Consider the following 25,427-nt stretch of genomic DNA (forward strand, 5'->3'; position numbering starts at 1 on the left):
GCATAGTGATAGTATCAGATAAAGACATGGAACATTTCAGGAATTCCATCTGATAAGCAGAAATGGATAACAGAACGGGGTCTAGCACTGAGACATGGTAGCATCAAGGCATGAAATGAGCTGTTGTCAACCTTCTGAGGCACAAAGCAGGGGCACCTCCCCAGCAAGATCAGGAATGGAGCAGGGTGAGAGTAGCTGAGAGAAACCTTAAAAAGTCAAGAGACCAAGACAAAAGGGGGACAAATCAGTCACTTACCTGACTGATGGGGTTATACATGCTGAAGAGACAGTATCAAGAGCCTGACCATTCTGCTCCCAGGTGTGGGGAAATCACAGCTATATCTAAGGCCTGCTCCTTTGCCCTCTGTTAGTTCTGAGAAAAGGGCAGGGCAAATAGAGATGGCATGCTTCCTGGACAATAGGAGAATGCTAGGAATGGGGTAGAGACCATCTGGTGTAGAAGAGTGGATCGCAGCCCCCAAACCATCTTTGTGACTGAGCCAAATGCAATGACTGTAGTGTTATGATGTGGCATATTCTGATCACTGAGAGTAGAATGCACTGATTTATCAATCCCCATGCTGCCTTATGTCAGGTAAACATGGCAAAACACCATTTCAGGCACCCAATACTAGTACTCATCGGCCAATGTCAGTGGGAGCCTGATGAGCTGAACAGACTGGAACCAGCAAGAAAAGCCCCCTTCCTCCTGCAATGTCCTTTCAGTGCCTTCTGTTGACAAAGCTCAACATAATTGTTCCTGCTACAAAGGAGAAATGCTTAAAGGATCCAGGTCCATCTTCTCGGAGCAAGTAATGAAGGATGGATATGGAACTGAAAGGTAATAATCGATAACTGATGCAAATAATATTTAGTGATTTGTAGAATTTGAGTTCCTTTTTTTTTTTTTTTTTTTATCTTTCTGTTTTTGTTGCTGCTGCTGCTGTTGTCATTGTGGTCTTATGAAAACCATTCTATCCCTATAAAACTTTTAGTTGCCAAACATTTCTTCCAGGCCCATTACACAACCCCCAAAACAGTAGCATCATCTCTAGCTCTGGAAGTGTCACTGTATTTCACCGTGAAGTAAGTGGATTCCAATCACTTCCCTACACTTCCACCACTCCCACCCTGGTCCCGCCACCATCATCTCTGCCCTGAATTATTGCATTAGCCTCCTAATTGAGTCCCGCTTCTACCCTTGTGCATTTGTCCCCTACAAACTATCCTCAACACAATAGCCAGCGGGATACTTTCAAAATCTAAGTCAGTTTACGTCACTCATCTGCTCAAGACACTTCAATGGCTCCCGATTCTGCCCAGAGTAAAATCTAAAGTCTTACAAAGGCCTAGAAAGGCCCTACAATGATCTTCCCTGATCTCACTAGAATGTAATCTCTGAAAGGGTAGAGATTTTTGTCAGTTTTATTCATTGTTATGTTCCTGGAACCTAAAACAATGCCTGGCTCATAGTAGATACTTTTGTTGAATGAACAAATACCTCACACCTAGAACTAAGCCAATCATCAAAAGTCTAGGAATATACCTGGAATGGAGACTATTATTACCTTCCAGAGAGGTAGCAGGAAAAGAAGATGAGCCTGCTCGAAGTCATTCATTCACCAAATTAATATGCATTGAACACTTACAATGTGTTCTAGTGAATAAAACAGATATGGCCCCCAGCTCCATGGAGCTCATAGTCTAGTGAAGGGTCGGGAAAATTTTTCTGTAAAGACCAGATAGTAAATATCTTAGGCTTTGCAATCAGTGAGGCCACATACTCTGCCACTGTAGCATGAAAGCATCCAGAGACTGCACGTGAACAAATGAGTGTGACGATATTCGCAAGTTGTACAAACAGGTGGGGGCCCGGATACGGTCTGTGACCATAGTTTGCCGATCTCTAGTCTACTGAAACAGAGAGATATTAATCAAATAATCCCTTAAACAGGTATATAATTGCACACTGTGATGAATGCTACAAAGAAAATTGGATTAAGGGCACAGAAGAAGGAAATTTGGCCTAGTCCAGGCAGGGTGGCATAGACATCCCTGCAGAGCTTAGACGTGATTGAAGAGTAGCTGTTAGCTAGGTAAAAAAAGGCTTCAAACAAGTGAGCAGCATATGCAAAAGCCCTGAAGTAGAGGGTAGCCTGACCTATTCAAGAAAGGTAAAATTGGCTTTCCCCCAGTGCTCAAGGGTGAGAGGAGGAGAGGGAGCTAATACCAGAGAGATCATAAGAGCCAGAGGATATAGGGCCCCATGGGCCATGAGACGGATTTGTTCCTGACCCTGAGAGCAGTGGGAAGGCACTGAAAGGGAGTGTGGCCATTCACTGAACAATACTCACTGAATGCCCAGCATATGCCAGGCACTTATCTACAGTGAAGAAAAAACGTTCCTGCCTTCATGGAGCTCATAGTCAGCAGGGGGCAGGGGGCAGACAATACACAAAACATATGTAATACAATGTCAAGTAATATACTTGCCAAGAATGTCAAGTAAAATAAATGCCGAGAGTATACTAGCATAAATGACTAGAGAGGGATGGATGGTGCTTTAATCAGATTCGTGTTTCAATTATTCTGTTTGACATGGAGAGAATACATTGAAGAGTGCAAGAGTAGGATCATAAAACCAGTTAGGGAACTTGACCTGGCTCCCATGGCTCCCGTGGCCAGGGTTTTTATGATATAGCCTGAATTATGGCAGGGGCAGTGGACATGAGAGAAAATGATGGGTTGGAGATGAATTTATAAACTAAAATTTACTGGCCTTGGTGATCCATTCGATATCCAGATTAAGGGATAAGACAGTGTCAGGGATGAAGGATGACCTTCAGGTTTCTTGTTAGTGCAACTGGAGAGATCATGGAAACCTGGAGGAGGACAGCTTGGGAGGGGAAGATGGCAAGCTTACCTTTGGACATGTGAGTGTGGGTGCCCTCTGGGAGATCCAGACAAAGAAGCTGAGTAGACAGTTGGATAATTGGTGGATTTTTGTGTCCATGAACAGCGCTCTGGCCAAGTGAGGCAATGTCCAAGAGGCAAGAATTGCCCTGCCCTGGGACTGGGCTGAGAGGCCCCCACCCGGACTGAGGCTCAAGCCCAAGGATATGGCCCTGTATCCAGGGATGTTGGTAATGATACTGATAAATGCTGTGGTTCCATATTTAGTGTTAATATGATCGCAGCTAAAATGTACCGAGTACCTATTATGTGTCAGGCACTTGGATTATCATATTTAGTCCTGACACAATTCCATAAGGTATGAACCATTATCTTCTCCATTTTAAAAATGAGGAAGCTGAGTCTGAGAATTTAACCAGTACAAGGTCACAGATGGTAAGCAACAGAGCCAGGACCAAACCCAAGTCTGTCAGACCTCCAGATCTGAGCTTTACATACTGACAGCAACTCAGCTAGGGATAACTCACAAGAAAGTGCTGGTAGCCTGGGCTGGGGGCAAGAACAGCCTAGCACAGGGGGAGTTGCACCATAAGTGAGGAAGCCAACTGTGGGGAGAAGACAGAGCTGGGAGCCTGGCAACAGAGACACCCTCACAGGGAAAACTGGGACATTTGGGAAGATTAGGCCTTCTCATTGTGTTATTTTAACGCAAATTCCTTCATTTCAGCACACTTGGGATAATGGAGTATGGAGAAACACCTGGAGATATGGAGGCAGAGCCTAAAGAGTAAACTAAAATTAGTGTTACTCCTAAACCAGTGGTTATTAAACTTTAATATGCTCAAGACTCCATAGCGAGGTTGTTACAAATGTAGATGGTACAATCCCACCTCTAGAGATTCTGATTCAGTGGCTCTGGTATCTTCATTTTTACAAGCACCAGGTGATCTGGTCTGGGCAGCACTAAGATTGTACCTTGAGAACCTTCCCCAAAAAGCTTTCTCTTCCTGACCTTTCATCAAAAGCAGTTCCAGCCTCTCCCTTAATTCTCATAAAGTTTCCACTTAGTCTTATTTATCGATGGGGAAGAAGGATGTGTGCAATGATGTCCAGCTGCACGCCCAGTAGTAGGCAGTTGTGCCTCAGAATCTTTTGCACTGCCTAAGTGGTCCAGGCTTATAATAAATTTCACAAGGACTTTCTTCTCTACACAGCAAAAAGGTCTCTGGCATCCATTGACAGGTTAATGATGCTCAGAAATGATCAACAGTATTTGGGGAAATTTTTTCATTGACTCGAAAGAGAGAAATTTCATTGAGGATTTCTCTTTTTCAACAGAATAGCTAGTTCTAAACCTGGAGGCTAAATGCCCAGGAAGTGGATTTCAGAATGTCAATTAAGTGACAGGTTCTCTGCCTGGTGGGTGGCAATGAGGCGATTTAGGATGCATGACAGCCCAGCAGGCTGAGCCTTCTACTGTTCTCAGGTGAAGAGACTGAGCATCTCTCTTCAGTATGTCAACTTCCAAGCTTCTCTTTTGCTGTCTGTTTTTCCCCAGCTGGCACATATTGATTTTTTTGCGGGGAAGGGAGGGGGGGAGGCATAGTGTCACATAAGGGTGAAAACGTGTGCTAGAATACACAGGCAACTTTATTTCATCTTTGTAACATGATTACCTGTTCTGGTAGGTCCAGATACAATTTATGTCCACCAGTCCATCCAACAAAAGGAAAAGTAAAAAGAGGGACCACACATAGGAGGGCATTTTCTCATCAAAAGCTGTAAAGAAATAAGAAGACGAAAGTGCTGGCTTTAATTCTCCCAATGAAGCAGGAAGTGCTGGCACTCATGTACTTGTCTAATCAGTTCACAGCATCCTATACACAGGGCTACGCAAAGTGTGGTCCTCACACCACCACCAGTCTCCAAACTGTTGATATGCAGAGAGAGTCAGTGCCTAGAAACTTCTACAGCAGTTTGACAATGACATGACACCAAGTGTGTGATAGGTGGACTCATCTCGTTGAACAAGGTGTGGACCAGTCAGTTGTGGACTCATGCAGTGAGTTTCAGGTGGAGTGAACTGAATAGTAGCATCAGTGTGTGATGGGTTGGGAAAAATGTGTGTCACAATGCTCTTCTGATATAGTCTATTGTTTGTAGTCGTATGCTCAAACTCTCTGAGCCAAAGGACTAGACTGTGACATTGTGTAATAGTGAGGTTTTATTAGGGGAGCCAACTCTAAGACCCAGAATGTAAGGGCCTGTTGGATCGCAAACCGGTGCAGCCGCCATGGCAGACAGTATGGAAGCTCCTCAAAAAATTAAAAATAGAACTACCATATGATCCAGCAGTTCCACTTCTGAGTATTTATCTCAGAAGTAACAAAGAATACAAAAACAGTAACTCAAAAAGATATATGATATCTGCAACCCCATGTTCATTGCAGCATTGTTTACAATAGGCAAGACATGGAAACAACGTAAGTTCCATTGATGGGTGAATGAACAAAGAAGATGTGGTATATATGTATATGCAATGCATTATTATTCGGCCATAGAAAAGAATGAAATCTTGCCATTGTGACAACATAGATGGACCTTGAGGCCATTATGCTAAGTGAAATAAGTCAGCCAGAAGAAAGACAAATACTATATGATCTCACTTATAAGTGGAATCCAAAAGAAAAAAAAAAACCCAGCTCATAGATGTAGAGACCAGATTGGTGGTTGCCAGAGGTGAGGGGGTGGGGGTGGGATTGAAAGGGGTGAAGGGAATCAAAAGATACAAACTTCCAGTTATAAAATAAACAAATTATGGGGACGTAATGTCCAGCACGGCAACTATAGTTAATAACACTGTATTGCATATTTGAAAATTGCTAACAGAATAGATATTAAAAGTCCTTATAACAGGAAAAAAAATTTTGTAACTATGTATGGTGATGGATGTTAACTAGACTTATTGTGGTGATCATTTCACAATACATATATACAAATATTGAATTATTATGCTGTATACCTGAAACTAAATATAATGTTATATGTCAGTTATACCTCACAAAAAAAAAGTAAGGGACCAAATTTCTATTATATTAGATATCTTTCTCCAACTGCCATTTCTCAAGCCCCACATACATGATTTCATGTTTTAGAAAAGTGTCAATACTTAAAGAAAGTTCTTACAGCCCTGGTTTAGGGATTGTGAAGGAAGACGGAAAATGACCTTGTGAAGAAGAAAGCAAATTCCTGATCCTCAAGCATAAATGTGGGCAGGAGAAGGGAAAGACTCCAGACAGAAAGCAAAGGCAGACCAAGATTAAGTGACAACTTTTACACCAGAAGAAAGCCAAAAGTGAAAAGGGCAAGCTATCCAAACATTTATGCTTCCTTGATGGTGTCACTCTCAGGAGCTAGTCAACTGGCGAGAATTCTTTCCTTCCCATTGATAAAGGGGTCAAGGATGGGAGCCTTGGGGTGAGCCCTGGGATTCACATTGAATCCCAGCTCCAACGTTTATTCTCTGTGTGCCCTTGAGCAAATTACTTAACCCTCTGAGACTCAGTTTTCTCAGCTATAAAAATGGATAATAATGGTACCTTTATCTTAGTATTATTGTGAGGATTAAAGGAAATATTACTCAAAAACTACTTAGAATAGTAACTGGCATTTAGTAAATCTCTTAATAACTATTATCTTCTATTATTATTATTACCACCATTTGAGAAAAAAGTTCTCCAGGCTGGCCCAGTGGCATAGTGGTTAAGTTCAAGAACTCCACTTCGGTGGCCCAGAGATCACAGTTTCGGATCCTGAGCGTGGACCTACACATCACTCATCAAGCCATGCTGTGGCAGCATCCCACATACAAAATGGAGGAAGATTGGCACAGATGTTAGCTCACAGTGAATCTTCCTCAAGCAAAAGGAGGAAGGTTGGCAAGAGATGTTTGTTCAGGGCCAATCTTCCTCACCAAAAAAAAAGTTCCACAGTAAGAACCTTTTTAAAATGCCTGTCTCAATTACTTTCAAGATCTATAGTGCAAAGAGATTGTCTTTTATATTTGAAAAGCTAGAACATACCGTTTAGATCCCTGAAAGCTAAGCCACAAAGATCAGCTATATTTCTCATAAAACCCAAAGTGAGATCATTTACCAGCTTCTCCAAGCCCACTTCTCTAGGGTGTTTCTTACTACCTTATTTTTTAAGTCCATTGGGGAGGGGGTAGATAGACACATATGCTTACAAATTGCATAGAATACCACCAAAAGAGCCCACGAGAAACAGGCAATGGTGAACGCATCCAGAAAGGATAGACACACTGCTGAGGGAGTAGGAGAGAGGAAGACTTGTTTTCCACTGTATATCCTTTTGTACCTTTATGAATGTTAAACCACGGAGACATACTACATATTCATTAAAAATTCATTTTAAAAAATTTTTTAAAGAATATGAGTGTTCAAGACGATGCAGTGAAAAGTAAAAAGTACTAGACTAGGACTCAGGAGACCTGGACCCTATCACTTACATGCTATGAGATCATGGCGGGACGCTTAATATCTTCTTGGAATTCACAGCTGTAAAACAAGGAAAATAATGTCTCCCAAGCCATTTCATTGGGTTTACATGAGGGTCAAATAAGATTATAGAAGCAAAGCTGCTTTCTAGGGTACAAAGCATTATACAAACATAATATATCCTTATTGTTACTGGAAACCATCCTTCTTGGTTGTTTTGGCTCCTGGAATCAAAGAAGGCGGCGGAAAAGTTTGGCTTCAAAAATCAGGAGTCATCTATTAGCAGAGTAGATGATGGCCCCTTTCAAGTCAAATCCTTCTCTACTTTATAGCATCCTTCACTTCCCACTCCCCAATCCCATCACTATAGAAAACAATGTCCAAGAGATGTGCCCAGAAGAGCGGAGAGCAGCAAGTCTGCAAAAAAGTGTCCATTGAGGAGGTGACCATCCATAGGGAGGTCACCCAATGGCTTTATCTTATTTCTTTGGACCTCACACCTCTTGTGTTTGAGAACGTCTGTCCACTCAACATCTTGGCATTGAAGACAACACTTCAGACTAAATTTCACCTCCCCAATATCCAGCATCAATAGATGAGATGGATCCCAAGAGTAAACACGTGCTATATACCAATCAGAGGAAGGGTGAAAGACCCCAGCTCTAACTATCCGACTTCTCTAATCACAGAAGGAGGCTGTACAAACACCCAACGGCAGAGATGGGTGCCTCTTCACCAGGTAGCCCTGTGCCTGGGCAGGAAAACTCAACATATCAGAGAGAAAGGAACAATTTTGATCAATCTAAGACATCAGATTTCTACCCCTGGAACTGAATGGCATGTGCAGCCAGTCTCAACTCCAACTAACGGCTGTCTTAAGCCTCTCAAACAGTTCTTATTGCCTGAAGACATTTCTAAACTGGTGTCTGAGAGGCTCACTTTTCTGAAACTCACATCTAACAGCATTATAAGAAGCTATACCACTTTTACAGGCTTTGCCTTGTACAACTAAACCAATATTTTATAAGCATTTATTGTGTGTCAGTCTCTTTCAAATATGTAATCTTGTTTATCCATTGAAACCTACAAAAAAAAAACCACTATTAATCCTGTTTTACAGCTAAGAAACCTGATGTTTTGAGAGTTCTGAAGGAATCTGTTCATAAATGTCCAGACAAGGTTTGAATCCCAAACACCAGATCCAGCGCTCCTTCTCTTCATCCTGATGCTCCCAGAAGTGAATTCACCATAGAGCACTCTCAAACACTGAAACATTGTAAGGGAAACATTTAGCTGTAATATATAAAGAGCTAAAGGTAAAAGCAAAAATCAGACCATAAATCAGATATCTGAAGCTAAGGCATAAGCTTAAAATGCAGAGGGGCCAGAGGCAGTGTGAGCAATGGTTAAACTCCACCTAAATTCTCCCACCTCAGTGCTGGAGGGGATTGAGGCCCCTCTTTTGGCCACTGCACACAGTCATGCAGTTTGTGCACTGCTTAATAGTATATGTGAATTGTGCCCCCTACAGGTGTCAGTACACATCCTCAACAACTGTCCATGGCAGCCCTACTTGCCCTTGGATATCATTTGCAATTATGACTACAAAATGTTAAAGTCTAATTCTGTTTGGAAACTTAAATTCACCAAACTCCATGTCCAGCATGTTTATTATTATTATTATTGAAAGTCCACCATGGAAAGACAAAAAAAAAAGTTTAGCTTTTAACACTAATTTTCAGCCTGGAAATTATCTACAATTTTGCTATTCTAAGAAGGGTTAGAGGCACTAAAGAGTAAGAGCTGTGGAAATAATAATCATTAGAGTATTTTATTAGATGAATAAAATAATTCATCTTTTAGTGTCACTAAAGCCAACTAAAGCCAACACATCGCTTTCCAAATAACTCCTGTTCCTCATCCTCCTTGTCCCAGACCTAGAGCCCCAAATCCCCCCAAATCAGCACTCTGAACTCATCTGAACCTCTGGACACCCAGAAGAGGTCAGGGAATTACCATCATTGCCAGGTCTTTGCATTTATCTCCTGAAATTCAAGGCTAAGCAATTGAACGAGACTAATTCCAATTTCTCACTTTCAGATGTTGTAGAGGATGACGTGTCCATGGAAATGAAGCATCTGGACCTGTAACCATCAGGGTTCTGTGGGGAAGCAGATGGCACACTTGAAATAAGACACTGTTAGGAAGATTTACTTACAAAGCTCTGGGTATGGGGGAACAACAGGGACAATGCAGTAACCTGAGGCTTAATAGTAGCCAAATTGTTACCAACTATGCCTAAAAAGAGAAGGAGAAGAGAAGTTGCCAGAACCTAGAGGGAGAGAACGTGTAGATACCACATCTTGAGAAGAGCTGTGACTCGATAGATGGATTCAGCAATCCAGGCAACTGAGCAGCAGGCAGCCAGGGGAATGCATGCTGGGCCTCATTCCTCTCCCTCCTCTGAGCTGCTGGGATGCCTCATTGAACAGACACAACTGGAAACCAAAGACAGGGAAATCCTTTGTGTGACCTCACAGGGGGTCAATGGTTCAGAACAGAGCCAGGTGAAAAACAAAATTAAAAAAGAAGAGAATGGGAGGAGGGGAGGTGGTGGGGACCAAGTGATAAATGGAAGATTTCTGGTACAGCACCTGAACTATCTTTAGAATAAAATCTGTACCTCAAAGGTTTCTCCATCCATCTCTGATCCTATTTCCCACCTTTATGTACATAGCCCATTAACAGACCTCTAGATTTTACTTAAGTTTTTTTTCAACTTTGAGGACAGAATTCTAAAGTCATCTTCACAAATGCAATCCACGCTCAAACCATTTATCCATCAGCACACGGCTCCTGGGAAGATCATATTTGAAAAAGAGCATTACCTTTTAAACACATACATAAAAAGATCACGTTTATTTTCATGGGGAGGAATAGGTGTGTTTAATCACCTTCAACTGTTCTTAAATAAAGTGCTGTAAGACCCCACAGCCCACATCTGAGGAACACCTTGTTGAGAATCCCCTCATCAGTGTGCCCAGCAGGGCCATGAGACACTGTGGTCTTGGCCATTGGGAGCTTGAAGGAAAACAGGGGCAATGCTGTGGGTCACATGTTCCTACTTCATTGAATTTTTACTTGACTGCACCTGATCTTTTTCTGGAATCACATTTTAAGGCCTGTTCTCAGTTATCCCATCCAGTCTTGGAGATAAAGTGTCCAATTACCCCAGCTAAGGAGAACTGTCCCCCTAGGCAGCATCACCTCTCCATTCTACTCCAGGCCACTCAGGGGGCCTTTGTTCTCTGTAAGCCTTTGGACTCCTCTAGAGGGTCAATAACTCATCAAGCCTCAAAATCAAAACATTTATAGTAGGGGAGCTCAGAGGCGGGGAGGGGGAGTTAAGAAACACAACCTCCATCTGCCCGGGGAAGAATGCTATGCCTTTATTTGTTTCTCTGTAAATTTGCCAAAGAAGTAGGACTGGAGGCAATAAATGGGCTACAGATCAGGGAATAACATTCTAGGAAATATCGTATTTCACTACATCTAAGATGTCAACGATTTGTAGGTCACAGTGTTATTTTATGTACCACTAAGAAAGAAAAAGCACCGCCAATCAGTAAGACCAACTCCTTGCTTCTTTGAAATGTCTTTGATTTATTCTGAGGGATTTGGGAATTCCTAGTGTCTTTAGTTGCATCACTCGTCCTATTGTAGGCAGTCCTTTTGCACACATCTTGGTAACACATGTAACATGGCTTTAAAACTTGTGGGTATCTTCCTTTCTTAAGTCCCATAAAACCCATTAAAAATATGGAACTGTCTCCCTTCTGCCAAGATGGATATTTGCTTCACTGACACCAAAATTATGCCTCCCTGCTCTATTTTGTGCCTTTGTGTACACAATTACTTCATTCCAGAGCTGAATCATAATGTAAATTTTCTGAAAATATTTTAAACAGCACCGAGTAGTCCCAACAATGAACATAACTCAATTAAAATGAGGACTCTGTGACCAGCAATGACCAAGTTCACACACGCACAGGAAAACACCAGCAGCTGCCTCGCCGGTAGCAAGAGTAAAAACCACCATTTGCAAGGCATCCTGATTTTGGAGATGCTAGAATGTATGTAAAGGGAGGGAGGGTGTGTGTTATAGTCATAGAAATATGCTATATATTTAAATATACCTACATTTAACTGGCTAATACTCTATAACAAGGATACATGTTGAAAACGTTTGCTCTTGGAGGGTATAAGTGTAGGATCCCAGCGGGAAACAGATGAAACACACTTAAATAGGTGATTAGAGAGAATTCAATGAAGAGACTATTCATCAAGGTATGGGCAAGGTTAAGGAAAACCTGCAAGCACCTCTGGCTAGCAACAGCAGGAAATTGCTACAACCTCTGGGCCTGAAGATCTAAGAGGAAAGAGGAGTTACCTGAACCCAGAGAAACCTGCAGTGTAGAAGGGGGTCGCTCCAACGGGAGCTGGGGTCTTTGCTAGAGGCAGGTGGTTGATTCCAGGCAGCTTGACAGAGAGAGAGCAGAAGGAATAAATGTCCTGACCCCTCCACCTGTCTGTCTTCCAATCCCCTGCCTTTGCCCACACCATCCAGCAGTCAGAGGGGATGTGGTCCAATGAGGCTCACCCCCCAGGGCAGAGAGCAGGGTGTACAATGGAATAGGGTCAAAGAGAATATCCAAGAGGGTTCACCAGAGAGCCAAAAAGTTTTAGCTTAAAGTTAGGCATTCTCTGGTTGACTTGTGACACTTTTACAACCCAGGTAGACATTTCATAGCTCCCAGATGAAAATTATTACAATCAGGAAGGACCTGGGAATTTGGGACTTAACTGCCCACCTGTCTGAGTGTGGGATCAGATCTGAATTTGCGTTCTGAGAAAAATCTCAACTCTACCTCTGGCTACTCCATTTATAGAGACAGGATTGAGATAGGTAGATCGATAGGTAGACAAGCAGACAGACAGACACAGTCTAATCTCACCTTGTCCACACAAGGCAGGTCCAAGTGGCTGGGGTCAAAACCACCAAGGTTAGAATGAGATGAGTTTAGTGGTTCCAAAAGCCACCTTTGCATGTAGATTAATGACAATCATAGATATTATGTCTTGAACCTACTGTGTGCTAGACACTGGGCTACGAGTGCTTTATGTTCAGATCTCATTTAGTCCTCACACAACCCTCTGAAGTCAGTATTGATGAGGATTATTTTAGGCTGGTTACTTTTAAAAATTGTGGGAAGGAGGCTCTGAGGAGTAGAATTTACTTACCCTTTGTTAAGAGACGTTTACATTGTAAAGGAAATCTCCATCTGTAAAAGTGTCTCCCTCTCTGCACCAGGAAGAAGGGGGGATGACCTTATCTCTAGAAACTCTTAATCAATGCCAAAGGCAGGGACTTAAATCTGCATCTTGTTTACTGTACTTGTGTGGTAATCTCCCATGATGGACTTCCCCTCTACTCCCAACATCCTCCTTTGTCTTTAGCTAAAAATAATATTTGAGGTGATGGCTTCAGCCATTTACTTAATCCAGTTTGATTCTTATCTAAAAATTATAGGACCACTCAATAACCAGACCCCACCTGCACTGATACCATTTTAACAACTTTTGTACATATTCTTTCCTTTGTCTTGTAAAGAGATAACTCACATACCTATGCCTTAAATTTAGCCCTACCCTCAACCCATATTTGCAGCACTTCTTCCTGCCCATGGGTCCTGTCCCCATGCTATTCCACACTATTCTCTGAATAAAAGAGCACTACTGCCAGACCTTGAGATTCCAAGAAATCTTTCTTTCAACTCCTCGGCTCACCGACCCCACATCAAGTATTATTAATATTCCAATTTTACAGAGATAAATAAATAACTGACATGAACTTCTTTAAAAAATAACAATTATATCACTTCCCTGCCTAAAATGCCTTCTTCGGCACTTGGAAGTGAATCCAAAATCCCCATTAGAGCACACACAGCCCTGTGTGATGAGACCTCAGCCTGGCTCCCCAGCTTCAAGTCACGCTCAGACACCCTGTTTCACCCACTCCAGCCGCCTTGGGCTTCCTTCACTTCCTCTAATGTTCCAAGTGCTTTCTCTCCTCAAGGCCTTTGTACAAGCTCTTCTTGCTGCCCAGAATCAGAATGTTCTTCTCCCACTGTTGTAGACAAGTGCCTTCTCATCTTTTATCAGCTCTGCTGTCACCTCCTTAGAGGCCACCCCTGACTTTACCTACACCCACCTAAAGCAGATTCATCCACCTACATACCCCTGCCTTTCTTTCTCTCTCTCAGGCCCTTGTTTATTTCCTTCATAGCTTTTCATGATGCGTGTATGTATGCGTGTGTGTGTGTCTCACTCTCACTAGGACATGAGTCCCCTGACTGTAGGAACCACGTCTGACTTGGTCCTTCTCCCTGCCTCCCCCACCATCACTCTATCAGCCCCTGTGTTTTCTTCGTAATCTTTATTATTTTCTATTCTTTTGTTTTCTCCTTACCTCTTCCTAGACTGTCTTCCCCACTAGAATCAAAGTTCCTCTGTTCACCATTCTATTCTCAGCATCCCAAACTCTACTTGGTGAGTAGATGGTGGAATTTGCCCAAGGACTTGGGGTCACTGAATGGGGGAGATTTGCACCCAGGCAGTCCTTGTTCAGAGCCCTCCCTCTTCTCCATCCCACAGTACCACCTCTGAGATGATCCTCCTCTCCCTGGGAGGAACAGCACACAAATGTCATGCAGTCTGCCTCTATGTGTGGGGAACAGAGCAGATATTCACACCTCTATCTCCGGCATTCCCCACCCAAGTTGGCTGCACTGACTGAAAAGGTATATGCTACTGAGCCAAAAGAGGAAAACTCTGCACCATATCTCTGATCCCAGCTGTTCTAGGCTGCACAGAAACTAATTCTGCTTCTCCACTTAGCAGGAGAAGCCATTTCTGTTGGCATTCGGAAGACAAGGACAAAGGCAGCATCATGACACCAGGGTATCAGGCCCTGGACTCACACCAGCTTTCCCTCCCTCCCCACATTATTCACTTCTTTCAGTTGAACCACAAAAAGAAACAGGATGTACAAAGCCACAAACAGCATCATCTTCTCCTGAGGAATATACCAGCACTCCTTTTGTATAATCTACTGAAGCTTTTATATATTTCCTTCTTCTGCTGCTGCTTTCTGCTTTCCTCTGCCTCTCTAACTCCTCCTCTACCCTCTTTCTGCCAAGGACTTTGTTCAGCATGAGCATGTGTGCACATGTCTTCTAAAGCACAGCTCTGGCTGCATTCCCAGCAAAGGAGGAAACAGGCTTTGTGGCCCAACTAATTCAATAAGCTTCAGTTATTCATGGAATATTTATTAGGTGGGAAGAAAGCAATGGTTCCACCATTTGTTACTAGCCCACGATCTATCAGAGGATTAAATTAACTTCCTGTCACCACAGAAGTCACCGTATCCTCAAATGCAGGAGTGACTAATGACCAAAGTTTGGAAACTGTTTAAAAAAGGGTCATGACACACATCACTTCTGCCACATGGTACAGACAGAAAGTAGGGTTTATGGGAAGGGGGAAGAAGATAAGCAGAGAAGTAGTGGAGGATGCACAGTTCCTGGAGCTCTCATTATCCTAAGAGCTTCGGCCAGGCGTATGTGAACCCCAAGCCCACGATCAGCTGTTTTGTATTCTTTTATGAGATGGTCAGTCAGGTGCAGCCACAAGAGGAGACAGGAGAGGCTCAGGAAAATAAAACATATTATACTCACAGGTCCTAGAGACACGAGGCATGCCGCACCACATGGAAAAGCACCAGTGCCATCAGGAGGCAGAGACAAGAGAAAGGGAGCACTCAGGCCACAGTCTTTGTTGGATTTTCCTCAAGAAAGGTAGGCAGGCAGGGGAAACATTTTAGGATCGGCTGGTTTGAATAATTTCTGTGGGCTATAGGAGCGGTCCCTAGTGGCCCGGTTCCGGCCCTGGGATGATTACGACAGAAGAATGGTGCCTCTAGGGTATAAGGGCCCAATAAAGATGGTATGGTTCTGGATATCAAAGGCAGGCTCCTGGCTGAGCCCTTGCTTTCTCTAAGACTTAGCTACCCCTGTCTCTTCCCAGCCAGAAAAGCTTTTTAAGGATGTCAAAACATTCAAATATACAGAGAATTTAAAAATATATACTATACGTCAGCGTTCGGGTAGGGGCTGGCCTGGTGGCATAGTGACTAAGTTCACACACTCTGCTGCAGGGGCCCAGAGTTTGCCAGTTCGGATCCCGGGCACAGACCTACGCACCACTTGTCAAGACATGCTGTGGCAGGCATCCCACATGTAAAGTAGAGGAAGATGGGCACAGATATTAGCTCAGGGCCAAGCTTCCTCAAAAATAAATAAATAAATAAATAAAATGTAGGTTTTATTATTTTTCAGATATGGTGAGACCAACAGATCAAGAGATGACTGCCATTGAAAAGACAGTTTGTTATACTCACAGAACCCACGAGGATGAGGCACACCTGGTCATGGGGGGCTATATGGGGGAGCACCAGGGTCAGTCAGGAGTAGATGGAGGAAGGAAAATGTGAGCAAGAGCTTTTATTGTGGTTTCCACAGGAAGGAATGAGAGAGGCAGGTAAGCAGGCTCAGGGCTGGCTAGTTGGAATGATTTCTGGAGGCTGAGTGGCATAGGGGCAGCCCTCACTTGTCTGCTACCTGACCCTGAGGTCACTAGGGTGGGCAGATAGTGGCCCCATAAAGGAGGTGGCTGGGGTGTGGCCCTGGATTGGCTGGCTTGCATATGAATGGCACACTAACGGGCTTGTCCTTTACTATCTCCAGGAATTGGCTAACCCTGAGAGAGACTGCCCTTCCAGCGTCAGCAAGGCCCCAGATGTCAAAGCACCAAAAATACAGAAAATAAAAAGACGTGCTGAATATAATGAGTCCCCAGGGTGATTGCAGAAACCTCAGGAAACCCGTTCAGCATGAATAGAAGAGTGAATCCATGGAAGGGGCTGTGATCTGGGACTCCGGGAAGGGGTGACAGAAATCCACCTGGCACTTGCACGAGGCCTTTATAAGTAGAGATGATTAGAAGATGAAAGTGGTAAACAGGGGCCCGAGACAGGAGGGAGGCTATAGTGGGAGGGAAGAACTCCTTCCAGGCAGTGAAGATGGTATGAAGGGAAAGAGGCAAAAAGACCGCTAATATCCTGCAATTACAAAAGCCATTCCCTCCCTCCAACTCTTTTAAGTTAAATATTTAATATGTGCAAAGAATATTAAAACATATGCCTGAGGTAAGTGGGGAAGTGAGGATGACATGAAATACTACTTTCACAGCGGGGAGCACAGGCCGGCAGATAGAAGGTGCCAGAGAGAGCGGCTCCTCCCTGGCTCCTCCTCCTCCCTCTGATCAGAGAATCCCTTCTCTGATCGCCCTCACTCCCACCCCCACGTCTGCCTCCACCCATCAAACCTCTGAGCAATCCGCCAGCACCCCTCTCAGTGGCGCAGAATCCCCCTCTGTGACGAATTGCCTGTTTGTGTCCAACCAAACTTCTTATGTTGAAGCCCTGACCCCCAGTGCCACAGTGTTGGGAGGCAATTGGGTTTAGATGAGGTCCTGAGGGTGGCGCCCCTGATGGGATTAGTGCCCTTATAAAAAGAGGACGAGACCCAGGTGCCCTCTCTCCCACCCTATGAGATCACAGCCACAACGCGGCCACAGAAGGAGGCCGTCTGCCAGCCAGGAAGAGTGTCCTCGCCAGAAGCTGACCACGCTGGCAGCCTGATCTCCAACACCAGCCTCCAGAACTGTGAGAAATACTTGTGCATTGTTTAAGCCCCCCGTCGTGGTATTTTGTTGTGGATGCCCCAGCTGACAAGGACATTCTCAAACCTCCTGGGAAAACAAAACCCTCAGCTCCCAAATGAGAAAGGGAGGTGAATGTGCCTTTGATGAAATTCTCCTGGGCCACAAAGATTAATAAAGCATCTCTCCTTTAATGAATTAAACTAGAGAATTTTAAACCAGAAATCCTCGAATGCCAGGATCTTGTAGGTTTATGCTCCAAGAGGTCAAGACCCTCCCCCATGCAGACTGCCAAGACACCTGGTGCCAATGTTTCTCTGAACATGGCTCCTAGACCACCGTTATCAGAAATCCCCCAGGGTGCCTGTTATAAGAATCGGATGTCTGCCACCTGCGACATCGCAAGGGCTAGTTGGGATCCTGGAAGGCTATATCTTAACAAGCTCCCCAGAGCATCCTTACAAACAGTGGTACTTGAGTACCACTGACAGATACACTCTGACCACCACCACCCATCTCTACCTCCACACCCTGCTACAGATTGGGACTCAGATGGCCAGAGAGAACCTTCTCTGAGCCCTTGCACTCAAAACGTGTGCATGCACCAGCAGCCTGGCATCACTTGGGAGCATGCTAGAAATGCAGAATCTCAGACCCCAGCCAGACCTACTGCCTTGGAGTGCATTTTCCCACCGGAATTTGGAAACAGTGCTCGGTTCCAGTGAACCCAGGCTGACCACAAGGCATTGTGGATGCCTAGGAGTTCCTACTGTCAAGATTTCAAAATCAAATTAAGCTTCTCAGAAAGACCCAGAGAAGAACCAAGGGGAGTGTAGAGTGGTTCCCATAGGGGCCTCCTCTCAAATGGGACTCTAACTGTGGACAGTCCGAGAAGAAGATGTTTTCACGGCCGGACTGACAAGCCTCGCCCTTAAAGGCCCCAGATACCCATTTTACCCCTATGGCAGAGACTACAAGTTGTCCCCTACTAACCATTTTCCTCCGCTTGCTTGTAACAGAATGCCTGGTGTTTAGATGGTACATGACTGCCCAAGATGGAGACCACATTACTCAGCCACCCTAAAGCTAGTGTGTGTGCACGTACGTTCTGGCCAGTGAGATGTAAGCAAAAGCGTCTTTTGCAACTTCAGAGAAGTGTCTGTACAGGAATGGGACATTCCCTTCTTCATCTTTTCTTTGCTCCTGGCTAGATTGTAGATGTGATGGCTAGAGCTCAAGCAGCCACCTTGAGTCATGAGGTAGAAGCTACATGATAAGAGGGTGTTTCCTGACAACATCATGAGCTAGATACCCTCCTCTGCACTTCTTGCATTTCTATTTTGTTTCTGTCATTTTATTTGGGGTTCTCTTTCACTCTCAGCTGAACCAGTTCTTAACTGACATGTACCCCCTCTATTCTATAACATGGTTCAGCCAACTTGAGCTGAGTGACCCCTGTGTCCTCAAAAAGGCCAAGTATCTTGACTATAAGAAAAACAGTTCCATACTCAGGAGGATTTAGGACCGTTCTGGGTGTGGCCATGTCTCCCAGCACAGGGAGGGAGTGAGGAGCAGCATCGAGGTCCCGCCCCTTTCTTCTACATAGGGCTGTGCTTAACCTTTTAGTTGCCATAGACACCTCCAGAAAGAACTTCATTAATCCTCTCGAAATTCTTAGCAATATTTCTTTCTGCTTGCAACTGGAAATTCTAACCTGAATTTCTCTTACTGCAATTCAGATAAGTCCCTCTTCGTCGATAGTGAAAAAGAAATACAGGTACTGGCTGCAACAAACAACCTTCCAACAGAAAACCCTGTGTTCATCCATTAGACAAACTCTTACCCGAGGGCACACTATGCATGAGTCACTGTGGGAGGCTTGGGGCAGAAAACATCTTCCTGAAAGCTGTTTTTGATCAGTACATTTATCTCTAAACGCCAAACCCTTGACTCTAGGCAAGGGGCCCATTATTTCAAAGCCAAGCTTGGGCATTGACTTTGAAAACATTGTTCAAGGGTTAGACCTTTCTGAAAATCAAAGAGAATGCCTTTTTATGTATATATAATTACTCCTTTATGCTTCCCCTCAAACTCTGAAATGATTTTTCTTGACACATATAAATTGACCTTCTTTAATAATACAGGATAAGTTCTCCAAATGGATCTGCTCTCCCTCCCTCTCTCTCTTTCTCTCCTCCCTCCAATAAGGATACATGACGAGGAACCGAGTATATTTCCTGGCACATTGTATAAGTCTTCAATAAACTTTCCCCAAATCTGACTACTTCAGTTTCATGCTTTATGGTCTGTATTCTCTCTCTTGCAACATACCATTTAATAAATATTTGTATTAGTACAAATCATGACTATTTTGTTACTTCTGTTTCTAATATTACTACAAATTACCAATTATATACAGAGGTCTTCAGGAGATTCATCCAGAAGCCACCATAATTCAAAATATGAAGCGATCATATATCATATATATATTTATATACACATATATCATTAGAATGTGTTTCTGTGGTTACTTTTGCATGTGGAAGAGCCTCTCGTGAAACTGTTCTAAGAAATCACTTCAACTAAGCCACACCACGAAACCAGGAAGATCTGTGCCCGAAGAAACTGGAAGGCTGGCTGGCTTCCCCAGGGCTGTGGTTTGGGTTGAAAGGGAGAAATCAGACTGACACCCTGTTAATGGGGTGTGAAACTGGGACGCCTGTGCTAACCGGGAGGCAGCCTCCTTCCCAGACACAAGCAAATGGAACTGCCTTTTCCACAACTTGCCTCACTAATTCCCTGGCAGCTAATGAAATATTTTAATTTAAAAGGGCTTTTCCAGAGCCAGTAGATGAAGTCGCTACAGAGCATCCCATGGTGATAGGAAATAGCGTTAACTAAGAGGGGCACCCTGCCTTCAGGGAACAGGGAGTCCAAAATCACCTCCCAGGGCCCACATCCTCCCTCTTTGGAGTAGCCAGGCGGGGGTGGATCAATTTTTGGACCTTAAACTTGACCCACTCATGCTACTTGACAGCCTGAGGCAGATGGGCACATAAGACAGTAGTACAAGAAGTCTCCATTTAAAGCCTGAAGGTGGAATTGCGGTGCATGTCCCTGGATCTAAAAGGAAACATGCAGGGTTAATTTCTAAAGGCTGGTCTTTGGATAAACAATTTAGGCACACTTGATGGTGTGTTCCCTGAGAAGAAATTTTCTTACTCTTTTCTTTTTTACTGAAGCTAAATGCATAAAAAGAAACAGGGCTTTTTCCATTCATCTGGTTTGATGTACTATTTTTTCTTATCCGTTTCTCTCAACATCCTGTGGGCCTACGCTGCTAAGAAAGCCTCTTACAGATTTGGGGTTTGTAGGGGGAGCGAGACGCGGGGAAGGGAGGATGGAGGGGAGCTCTTGATGAATTTGGACAGGAAATGTCTTTGACAAACGAAGTCTCTCTTCCCTGCCTCACTCTGAAATGCCTCTGGCTTGAAAATTCCCCATATGCTCGTTATTTATGTACACCACGCAAATTCTAAACAAAGAGCTCCATTCTTGGTACCCCCCCATACACCCTCGAGCTGCGAGGAAATTTTCCACTGGAGAGATATAGGGGATCCGGAGTAGGACGAGACCAAGGTCGCCACACAAAACGTTGTTGGCAAAAGTCGAACCTAAGGTTGTGTGGACAATGTGGGGCCAATCACGCCACAGTGATGAATTTGTTTGTTTTCTTCCAGGAAGTCCAAACCTTCAAGCCAGTGTCTGTATTCGTTTTCCAGGGCTGCTGAAACAAAGGACCACAGACTGGGGGCTTAAGTGAAATTTATTTTCTCACAGCTCTGGAGGCTGGAAGTCTGAGGGCTGGTTCCTTCCCAGGGCTGTGAGGGAGAATCCGTCCCATGCCTCTCGCTTGGTTTCTGGCCGTTTGCTGGCCATCTCGGATATTTCTTGGCTCATAGAAGCATCACCCAGATCTCTGCCTTCATGCTCACGTGGCATTCTCCCTGTGCATGTGTCTGTCTCAAAATTTCCCCTTTTTATAAGGACATCACTCATATTGAATTAGGACCCACCCCAATGACCTAATCTTAACTAATTACATCTGCAAAAACCTTATTTCCAAACAAGATTGCCTTCACAGGTACTGGGGGTTAGGATTTCAACATATGAATTGAGGGAGCACAATTCAACCCATAACATTGCCCAGTATAAAGTGTCCTGACAACAAAGCAGAAAACTCTGCCCAGGAAATGACCAGTGGGATGACTATGTGTCAGCCTTTCAAAAAAACCATGGCCTTCCTGGACGGTGGAGAGCAGGATTCTGAGCCACAAGAATCTTGCGGGAAGAGCTAACCTCTGAAAGCTCTCTCTAAGAATGAGGAAGCTGACGATTCAAGAAGAGCAGGTATGCCTGAGCCCTCTGGTTCTCCGAGTGCCAGCCTTTCTCTCCACAAGCAGACAGGCAAAAATCAAGCTAACTGTGAGAGAGCAGTGGGTCTACTGGCACTAGGCTTCCCCTGCTCAGAACTGGCCTTTTCCATTGCTTCTCCTTGGAAGTTTGAGGCAATAGCCAAGACTTGGAAACAACCTAAGTGTCTATCAATGGATGAATAGATAAAGAAGATGTGGTATATATACACAATGGGATACTACTCAGCCATAAAAAAGAGGAAGTCATGCCATTTGCAACAACATGAATGGACCTTGAGGGTATTGCACTAAGTGGAATAAGTCAGAGGGAGAAAGCCAAATACCGTATGATTTTACTCCTATGTGGAAGGTAAAAACACAACAACAAATAAACACATAGACACAGAGAATAGATTAGTGGTTACCAGAGGGGAAAGGCGGAGGGAAGGGCAGAGGGGGTAAAGGAGCACATGTGTATGGTGATGGATGGAAACCAGACTTTGGGTTGTGAACACGATATAGCCTATACACAAGTTGAAATATAAAGAAATTTCTGTAAGGTTATAAACCAATGTCATCTCAATAAAAAAATAATTTTTAAAAGATACAAAAAGAAAAAGAAATTCAAGGCAGGAGAGAAGTGAGATGAAGAATAGTCACCAGCCTCTGACTGCCAGTCTTAACGCCACTCTGCTCCCTTCCAGATTTTCCTTCCTGCTTCCTTCTCCCTCACTCGCTTCAACCCTGAATACCAAGCATACTGTCCATAGGAAATTCAAAGGAAAATAGTCAAGCTCCCAGCAAGGTGTTTGACGTTCAGGAGTCCTCTCTCTCGGATCCCAAAGTGCACGGAGCCGTGTCTGTGCTGGCCTGCGCACAGGCACTTGGGATCTGTGGATGTTTTCATTCTGCGTGTTGACGGAAATTTCTCAGGACTCGAGGGACTAGCCAAGCTATTTGTGTAGAATTGTCTTCCTAGTCGTTTGTTTGTTTGTTTGTTTGCTTCCTTCAAAGCATCTGTGCCATCCCTCTGTTACACAGCGGAAGAGGAGAGCTCTAGAGAAAGAAGGTGGAGGAGAGCCAGGGGTGGGGAGGAGATGCCAGCCTCCTCCTTCCTGTGGCCATGCCCAGGCTCAGCTGAGCCTTGGCCGCAGTGGTCCCTGGCCTGCTTTCACGTCTAAAGAGAGAGCACTAAAATGGAGATGGAAGCTCCAATGCACCAGCACAGCTTGTCAACTGGTGGGCTTCATTGTAGGGTAATCAGGCAGGATCTTTCCGTCTCATTGACGGACCCCCAAATGCCAGTTTCCCCAGAGAGGATGCCTCCCTACTCCTGGGGGATGCAAGCCTGGGATGAAGGATTCCAGGAGCCCAGAGGGGAAAGACGGGAAAGCCCTCACTGTCCAGCAGGATATGATAGAAGTGGGTGTTAAAACACTTCCATAGAGGCAGCAAATAGGCCTTCTCAAGATTGCCCTTTCTCCATTGGTCAGTTGGTCTGGTCTCTCTCACCACAGCTGACCACGAGGACAGCCCTGTCCTGCAGCTTGTACCGGCCCCTAATTCTGCCTCTCCCGTGGATCTTAACCACACCCTGGGCCTAGGCCCTGTCACCTCCTGCCTGAATTGCTGTAAACACCTCCATGTGAGAGATACTGCAGGGTTGTCCCTGACATCCCAGTGCCCCGCTCCAGCAAAACTTCTATTTCACCCAATTTGCAGTTAGTTCAACCTCGCACCCACCCGGTGGGTGGAAAAGCAGATAGTCAGTCCTGTGCTGACCTCAAGAAAACCATCTGACACCTCTTCCAGGAAGCCTAGTACCTTCAGCAGGGGCAGAGCTGACAGGGCGGAACCCTTTGCAGTTGGTTAAAATCAGCCCTGGAGAAGTTGGGGTCTCTTTGGTACATGCATGTTAACTTTTAGGATACCTGCTTCCTGTAATGATTTAGCTCCAGATTCTAAAGTCTATTAATTAATCTATTGTGTGAATTTAGATCTGCCACTTTAAGATGTCAAATACTGTATTTATTTAGCAAATACAGTATTCACCATTCATCTGGAGCTGTTCAGTGTGCTTTACAAATATTAAGTCATTTAAATCAGCATAACCATATGAGGTAGGTACCAGCATTTTCATCCTTATTTTACAGACAAGGAAGATGACAGGCAAAAGCGGTTACTAACTTGCCTGAGGGCATTCAGCCAGAAAGTAGCAGAGCCAGGATTCGAACCTGCCCAGTCTAATCTAGAGTCTGGATTCTTAACCACTGCATTGAGAACCAAGTACAATTTTAGTATTATATCAAACAGAGCAAAAGAGAGGAGGAAGTAATTAAAAAGGTATAACTAAAATGGGCCCCCCAGTCACAAACTCACTTGGGTTTCCCTATGAGGCATTTACTACACTTGAACATAACCTTTCTCTAGCTCAACCAGGCTGGCCAGAGATTAGACAAAATGCAGTCCATTTTGGCACTGAGTGTAGTTACAACTCCCGAAAGGAGATGCTCTGCTCTTAAGTAGGCTGGTCCTGGATCTCTGAGGGAGGCTGGGCTGTACCATACTCCTCTCACTACTGAGAGCTTTTCCCTGCTCTTCTCTGGATGGGAAATCTAACGTGGCAAACACAAAAAAGTCCCATACAGCTTTTATTAAATGGTATTTTCTCCACCTATAGGGAGGAAAATAATATCCGAGTCTTCCATCTTTCATTCTCAACTCAGTCCCTCACTCACTGATTCCCAGAGGTAACAGGGACCTCCAGAGGCCATTTCCATCCCCACCCAAGAGAAGGAGAGCCTTTAGACTTGCTTCTTTCACTTTTAAGTTGGCTCTTTCCTACGAGGGAGGGGGTCTGTCGTCAGTAAGTTCATCACTCACTTAGAAAAAAGCCCTCCAAAGTGCTCCTCAGCATTTGCAAACCCAGATTCTAGCATCTGTCAGATGTGCCTACACATTTACTGCTTCTCAACAAATGGAAGAACCCTGGTGATTATTGCCGTTGACTGAATTAAACTTAACAACCTAGTTTATTCTAGCAGGTTCCTGGTAAACAGCACTGCAGCTGAAAAGGCTTATCCTGTTTACATTAGCATGAAATACTCTGGGTTGGGGATCCTGGAGCAGGGCAGAGGCTGTGCTCCCTGAATGTCAGCTGTTTGAAGGGCTTTGTGTTTAGATACATGGTGTTTAGGTAAGAAAGCCGCTGTTGATGCGATCTTTTGTATCAACTTTGAGCATTTGACGTAGACAGACGTTGTTCTATTTCAGTATATGCCAGATCTTCTCAAAGACGAGAAGCATCAGTGTGAGTAATGATTGGAAGTTCTCTGTTGACTAAACCTACATACACCGTGTGACCATCTTGACTTTCCGCCTCTGTGTCAGGGTTCTCAACGTCAGCACTGTTAACATTTGGACATTGGGATGATTGTTGTGGAAGGCTGTCCTGTGCATTGTGGAATGTTTAGCATCATCCCCGGCCTCTACCCACTAGATTCCAATAGCAACACCCCTGAGTTGTGACAATCAAAAAATGCCTACAGACAATGCCAAATGTCCCCTGGGGGAGGGCAGAATCCAGCCCACCTGAGTTGAAACAACCACTGAAAGTTTCTCTTTTAAAGGCCAACAAGGGGAGAGATCATTTGTAGAACATTCCGGAACTCTCAGAGCATCCTCACACTGATCTCCTCCATTCACTATCCACTTCCACAGGAATTCTGACGAGTCCTTCTTA

Source organism: Equus caballus, chromosome 21, assembly GCF_041296265.1.
Source record: "Equus caballus isolate H_3958 breed thoroughbred chromosome 21, TB-T2T, whole genome shotgun sequence".
Classification (NCBI taxonomy): domain Eukaryota; kingdom Metazoa; phylum Chordata; class Mammalia; order Perissodactyla; family Equidae; genus Equus; species Equus caballus.